Source organism: Coturnix japonica, chromosome 9, assembly GCF_054131305.1.
Source record: "Coturnix japonica strain WE chromosome 9, WE-NBRP24, whole genome shotgun sequence".
Classification (NCBI taxonomy): Eukaryota; Metazoa; Chordata; class Aves; order Galliformes; family Phasianidae; genus Coturnix; species Coturnix japonica.
Window position 1 is genome coordinate 20,416,463 of NC_140671.1, and position 6,491 is coordinate 20,422,953.

Below are 6,491 nucleotides of genomic sequence, written 5' to 3' on the forward strand. Positions count from 1 at the left end.
CTTAGCATCCTCAATGCTTAGCATCCTCAAAGCTTAGAATACTCAATGCTTACCATCCTCAATGCTTAGCATCCTCAATGATTAGCATCATCAATGCTTAGAATCCTCAATGCTTAGCATCCTCAATGCTTAGCATCCTCAATGCTTAGAAACCTCAATGCTTTGCTTAGAAACCTGCATGCTTAGAATCCTCAATTCTTAGAATCCTCAATGCCTAGCTTAGAATCCTCAATGCTTAGAATCCTCAATGCTTAGAATCCTCAATGCTTAGCATCCTCAATGCTTAGCATCCTCAATGCTTAGCATCCTCAATGATTAGCATCCTCAATGCTTAGCATCCTCAATACTTAGCATCCTCAATGCTTAGAATCCTCCATGCTTAGCTTAGAAACCTCAATGCTTAGAATCCTCAATGCTTAGCATCCTCATTGCTTAGCATCCTCATTGCTTAGCATCCTCATTGCTTAGCTTAGAATCCTCAAAGCTCAGAATCCTCACTGCTTAGGAACCTCAATGCTTAGCATCCTCCATGCATTGCTTAGAAACCTCAATGCGCAGAATCCTCATTGCTTTGAAATTTTATTGCTCTGAAACCTCAATGCTTAGCAACCCTAATGCTTACAAACCTCATTGCATAGAGGCCTTAATGTTTAGAAACAACAAATATTAGAAAACTCAATGCTTGTCTTAGAATCCTCAATGCTTAGCATCCTCAATGCTTAGCATCCTCAACGCTTAGCATCCTCAATGCTTAGCATCTTCAATGCCTAGAATCCTCAATGCTTAGAATCCTCAATGCTTAGCATCCTCAATGCTTAGCATCCTCAATGCTTAGTATCCTCAATGCTTAGAATCCTCAATGCTTTGCTTAGAAACCTCAATGCTTAGAATCCTCAATGCTTAGCATCCTCAATGCTTAGAATCCTCAATGCTTAGCATCCTCAAATCATAGAATCCTCAATGCTTAGCATCCTCAATGCTTAGCATCCTCAATGCTTAGCATCCTCAATGCTTAGTATGCTCTATGCTTAGAATCCTCAATGCTTAGCATCCTCAATGCTTACCATCCTCAATGCTTAGCATCCTCAATGCTTAGAATCCTCAATGCTTAGAATCCTCAATGCTTAGAATCCTCCATGCATTGCTTAGAATCCTCAATAGTTAGAATCCTCAATGCTTCGCATCCTCAATGCTTAGCATAGACACCTCAATACTTAGAATCCTCAATGCTTAGCATCCTCATTACATAGCTTAGAATCCTCAATGCTTAGAATCCTCAATGCTTAGAATCCTCAATGCTTAGCATCCTCAATGCTTACCATCCTCAATGCTTAGCATCCTCAATGCTTAGAATCCTCAATGCTTAGAATCCTCAATGCTTAGAATCCTCCATGCATTGCTTAGAATCCTCAATAGTTAGAATCCTCAATGCTTCGCATCCTCAATGCTTAGCATAGACACCTCAATACTTAGAATCCTCAATGCTTAGCATCCTCATTACATAGCTTAGAATCCTCAATGCTTAGAATCCTCAATGCTTAGCATCCTCAATGCTTAGCATCCTCAAAGCTTAGAATACTCAATGCTTACCATCCTCAATGCTTAGCATCCTCAATGATTAGCATCATCAATGCTTAGAATCCTCAATGCTTAGCATCCTCAATGCTTAGCATCCTCAATGCTTAGCATCCTCAATGCTTAGAAACCTCAATGCTTTGCTTAGAAACCTGCATGCTTAGAATCCTGAATGCTTAGAATCCTCAATGCCTAGCTTAGAATCCTCAATGCTTAGAATCCTCAATGCTTAGAATCCCCAATGCTTAGCATCCTCAATGCTTAGCATCCTCAATGCTCAGCATCCTCAATGCTTAGCATCCTCAATACTTAGCATCCTCAATGCTGAGAATCCTCCATGCTTAGCTTAGAAACCTCAATGCTTAGAATCCTCAATGCTTAGAATCCTCAATGCGTAGAATCCTCAATGCCTAGATTAGAATCCTCAATGCTTAGAATCCTCAATGCTTAGAATCCTCAGTGCTTAGAATCCTCAATGCTTAGAATCCTCAATGCTTAGAATCCTCAATGCTTAGCTTAGAAAACTCAATGCTTAGAATCCTCAATGCTTAGCATCCTCAATCCTTAGTATGCTCTATGCTTAGCTTAGAATCCTCAATGCTTAGAATCCTCAATGCTTACAGACCTCAATGCTGAGAAATTTTATTGTTTGAAACCTCATTGCTTAGCATCCCAAATGCTTACAAACCTCAATGCATAGAGGCCTTAATGCTTAGAAACCTCAAAGATTAGTAAACTCAATGCTTGGCTTAGATTCCTCAATGCTTAGAATCCTCAATGCTTAGAATCCACCATGCATAGCTTAGAATCCTCAATGCTTAGAATCCTCAATGCTTAGAATCCTCAATGCTTAGAATCCTCCTTGCATTGCTTAGAATCCTCAATACTTAGAATCCTCAATGCTTCGCATCCTCAATGCTTAGCATAGAAACCTCAATACTTACAATCCTCAATGCTTAGCATCCTCAAATCTTAGAATCCTCAATGCTTAGCATCCTCAAATCTTAGAATCCTCAATGCTTAGCATCCTCAATGCTTAGCATCCTCAATGCTTAGCAACCTCAATGCTTAGTATGCTCTATGCTTAGAATCCTCAATGCTTACCATCCTCAATGCTTAGCATCCTCAATGCTTAGAATCCTCAATGCTTAGAATCCTCAATGCTTAGAATCCTCAATGCTTAGAATCCTCCATGCATTGCTTAGAATCCTCAATAGTTAGAATCCTCAATGCTTCGCATCCTCAATGCTTAGCATAGAAACCTCAATACTTAGAATCCTCAATGCTTAGCATCCTCATTACATAGCTTAGAATTTTCAATGCTTAGCATCCTCAATGCTTAGCATCCTCAATGCTTAGCATCCTCAAAGCTTAGAATACTCAATGCTTACCATCCTCAATGCTTAGCATCCTCAATGATTAGCATCATCAATGCTTAGAATCCTCAATGCTTAGCATCCTCAATGCTTAGCATCCTCAATGCTTAGCATCCTCAATGATTAGCATCCTCAATGCTTAGCATCCTCAATACTTAGCATCCTCAATGCTTAGAATCCTCCATGCTTAGCTTAGAAACCTCAATGCTTAGAATCCTCAATGCTTAGCATCCTCATTGCTTAGCATCCTCATTGCTTAGCATCCTCATTGCTTAGCTTAGAATCCTCAAAGCTCAGAATCCTCACTGCTTAGGAACCTCAATGCTTAGCATCCTCCATGCATTGCTTAGAAACCTCAATGCGCAGAATCCTCATTGCTTTGAAATTTTATTGCTCTGAAACCTCAATGCTTAGCAACCCTAATGCTTACAAACCTCATTGCATAGAGGCCTTAATGTTTAGAAACAACAAATATTAGAAAACTCAATGCTTGTCTTAGAATCCTCAATGCTTAGCATCCTCAATGCTTAGCATCCTCAACGCTTAGCATCCTCAATGCTTAGCATCTTCAATGCCTAGAATCCTCAATGCTTAGAATCCTCAATGCTTAGCATCCTCAATGCTTAGCATCCTCAATGCTTAGTATCCTCAATGCTTAGAATCCTCAATGCTTTGCTTAGAAACCTCAATGCTTAGAATCCTCAATGCTTAGCATCCTCAATGCTTAGAATCCTCAATGCTTAGCATCCTCAAATCATAGAATCCTCAATGCTTAGCATCCTCAATGCTTAGCATCCTCAATGCTTAGCATCCTCAATGCTTAGTATGCTCTATGCTTAGAATCCTCAATGCTTAGCATCCTCAATGCTTACCATCCTCAATGCTTAGCATCCTCAATGCTTAGAATCCTCAATGCTTAGAATCCTCAATGCTTAGAATCCTCCATGCATTGCTTAGAATCCTCAATAGTTAGAATCCTCAATGCTTCGCATCCTCAATGCTTAGCATAGACACCTCAATACTTAGAATCCTCAATGCTTAGCATCCTCATTACATAGCTTAGAATCCTCAATGCTTAGAATCCTCAATGCTTAGCATCCTCAATGCTTAGCATCCTCAATGATTAGCATCCTGAATGATTAGCATCCTCAAATCTTAGAATCCTCAATGCTTACCATCCTCAATGCTTAGCATCCTCAATTCTTAGAATCCTCAATGGTTAGCATCCTCAATGCTTAGCATCCTCAATGCTTAGCATCCTCAATGCTTTGCTTAGAAACCTCAATGCTTAGAATCCGCAATGCTTAGAATCCTCAATGCCTAGCTTAGAATCCTCAATGCTTAGAATCCTCAATGCTTAGAATCCTCAATGCTTAGAACCCTCAATGCTTAGAATCCTCAATGCTTAGCATCCTCAATGCTTAGCATCCTCAATGCTTAGAATCCTCCATGCTTAGCTTAGAAACAACAATGCTTAGAATCCTCAATGCTTAGCATCCTCAATGCTTAGAATCCTCAATGCTTAGAATCCTCAATGCTTAGAATCCTCCATGCATTGCTTAGAATCCTCAATAGTTAGAATCCTCAATGCTTCGCATCCTCAATGCTTAGCATAGAAACCTCAATACTTAGAATCCTCAATGCTTAGCATCCTCATTACATAGCTTAGAATCCTCAATGCTTAGAATCCTCAATGCTTAGCATCCTCAATGCTTAGCATCCTCAATGCTTAGCATCCTGAATGCTTAGCATCCTCAAAGCATAGAATCCTCAATGCTTACCATCCTCAATGCTTAGCATCCTCAATGCTTAGCATCCTCAATGCTTAGAATCCTCAATGCTTAGCATCCTCAATGTTTAGCATCCTCAATGCTTAGCATCCTCAATGCTTAGCATCCTCAATGCTTTGCTTAGAAACCTCAATGCTTAGAATCCACAATGCTTAGAATCCTCAATGCCTAGCTTAGAATCCTCAATGCTTAGAATCCTCAATGCTTAGAATCCTCAATGCTTAGAATCCTCAATGCTTAGCATCCTCAATGCTTAGCATCCTCAATGCTTAGCATCCTCAATACTTAGCATCCTCAATGCTTAGAATCCTCCATGCTTAGCTTAGAAACCACAATGCTTAGAATCCTCAATGCTTAGAATCCTCAATGCTTAGAATCCTCAATGCTTAGAATCCTCCTTGCATTGCTTAGAATCCTCAATAGTTAGAATCCTCAATGCTTCGCATCCTCAATGCTTAGCATAGAAACCTCAATACTTACAATCCTCAATGCTTAGCATTCTCAAATCTTAGAATCCTCAATGCTTAGCATCCTCAAATCTTAGAATCCTCAATGCTTAGCATCCTCAATGCTTAGCATCCTCAATGCTTAGCATCCTCAATGCTTAGTATGCTCTATGCTTAGAATCCTCAATGCTTACCATCCTCAATACTTAGCATCCTCAATGCTTAGCATCCTCAATGCTTAGAATCCTCAATGCTTAGCATCCTCAATGCTTAGCATCCTCAATGCTTAGCATCCTCAATACTTAGCATCCTCAATGCTTAGAATCCTCCATGCTTAGCTTAGAAACAACAATGCTTAGAATCCTCAATGCTTAGAATCCTCAATGCTTAGAATCCTCAATGCTTAGAATCCTCCATGCTTAGCTTAGAAACAACAATGCTTAGAATCCTCAATGCTTAGCATCCTCAATGCTTAGAATCCTCAATGCTTAGAATCCTCAATGCTTAGAATCCTCAATGCTTAGAATCCTCCATGCATTGCTTAGAATCCTCAATAGTTAGAATCCTCAATGCTTCGCATCCTCAATGCTTAGCATAGAAACCTCAATACTTAGAATCCTCAATGCTTAGCATCCTCATTACATAGCTTAGAATCCTCAATGCTTAGAATCCTCAATGCTTAGCATCCTCAATGCTTAGCATCCTCAATGCTTAGCATCCTGAATGCTTAGCATCCTCAAAGCATAGAATCCTCAATGCTTACCATCCTCAATGCTTAGCATCCTCAATGCTTAGCATCCTCAATGCTTAGAATCCTCAATGCTTAGCATCCTCAATGTTTAGCATCCTCAATGCTTACCATCCTCAATGCTTAGCATCCTCAATGCTTTGCTTAGAAACCTCAATGCTTAGAATCCACAATGCTTAGAATCCTCAATGCCTAGCTTAGAATCCTCAATGCTTAGAATCCTCAATGCTTAGAATCCTCAATGCTTAGAATCCTCAATGCTTAGCATCCTCAATGCTTAGCATCCTCAATGCTTAGCATCCTCAATACTTAGCATCCTCAATGCTTAGAATCCTCCATGCTTAGCTTAGAAACCACAATGCTTAGAATCCTCAATGCTTAGAATCCTCAATGCTTAGAATCCTCAATGCTTAGAATCCTCCTTGCATTGCTTAGAATCCTCAATAGTTAGAATCCTCAATGCTTCGCATCCTCAATGCTTAGCATAGAAACCTCAATACTTACAATCCTCAATGCTTAGCATTCTCAAATCTTAGAATCCTCAATGCTTAGCATC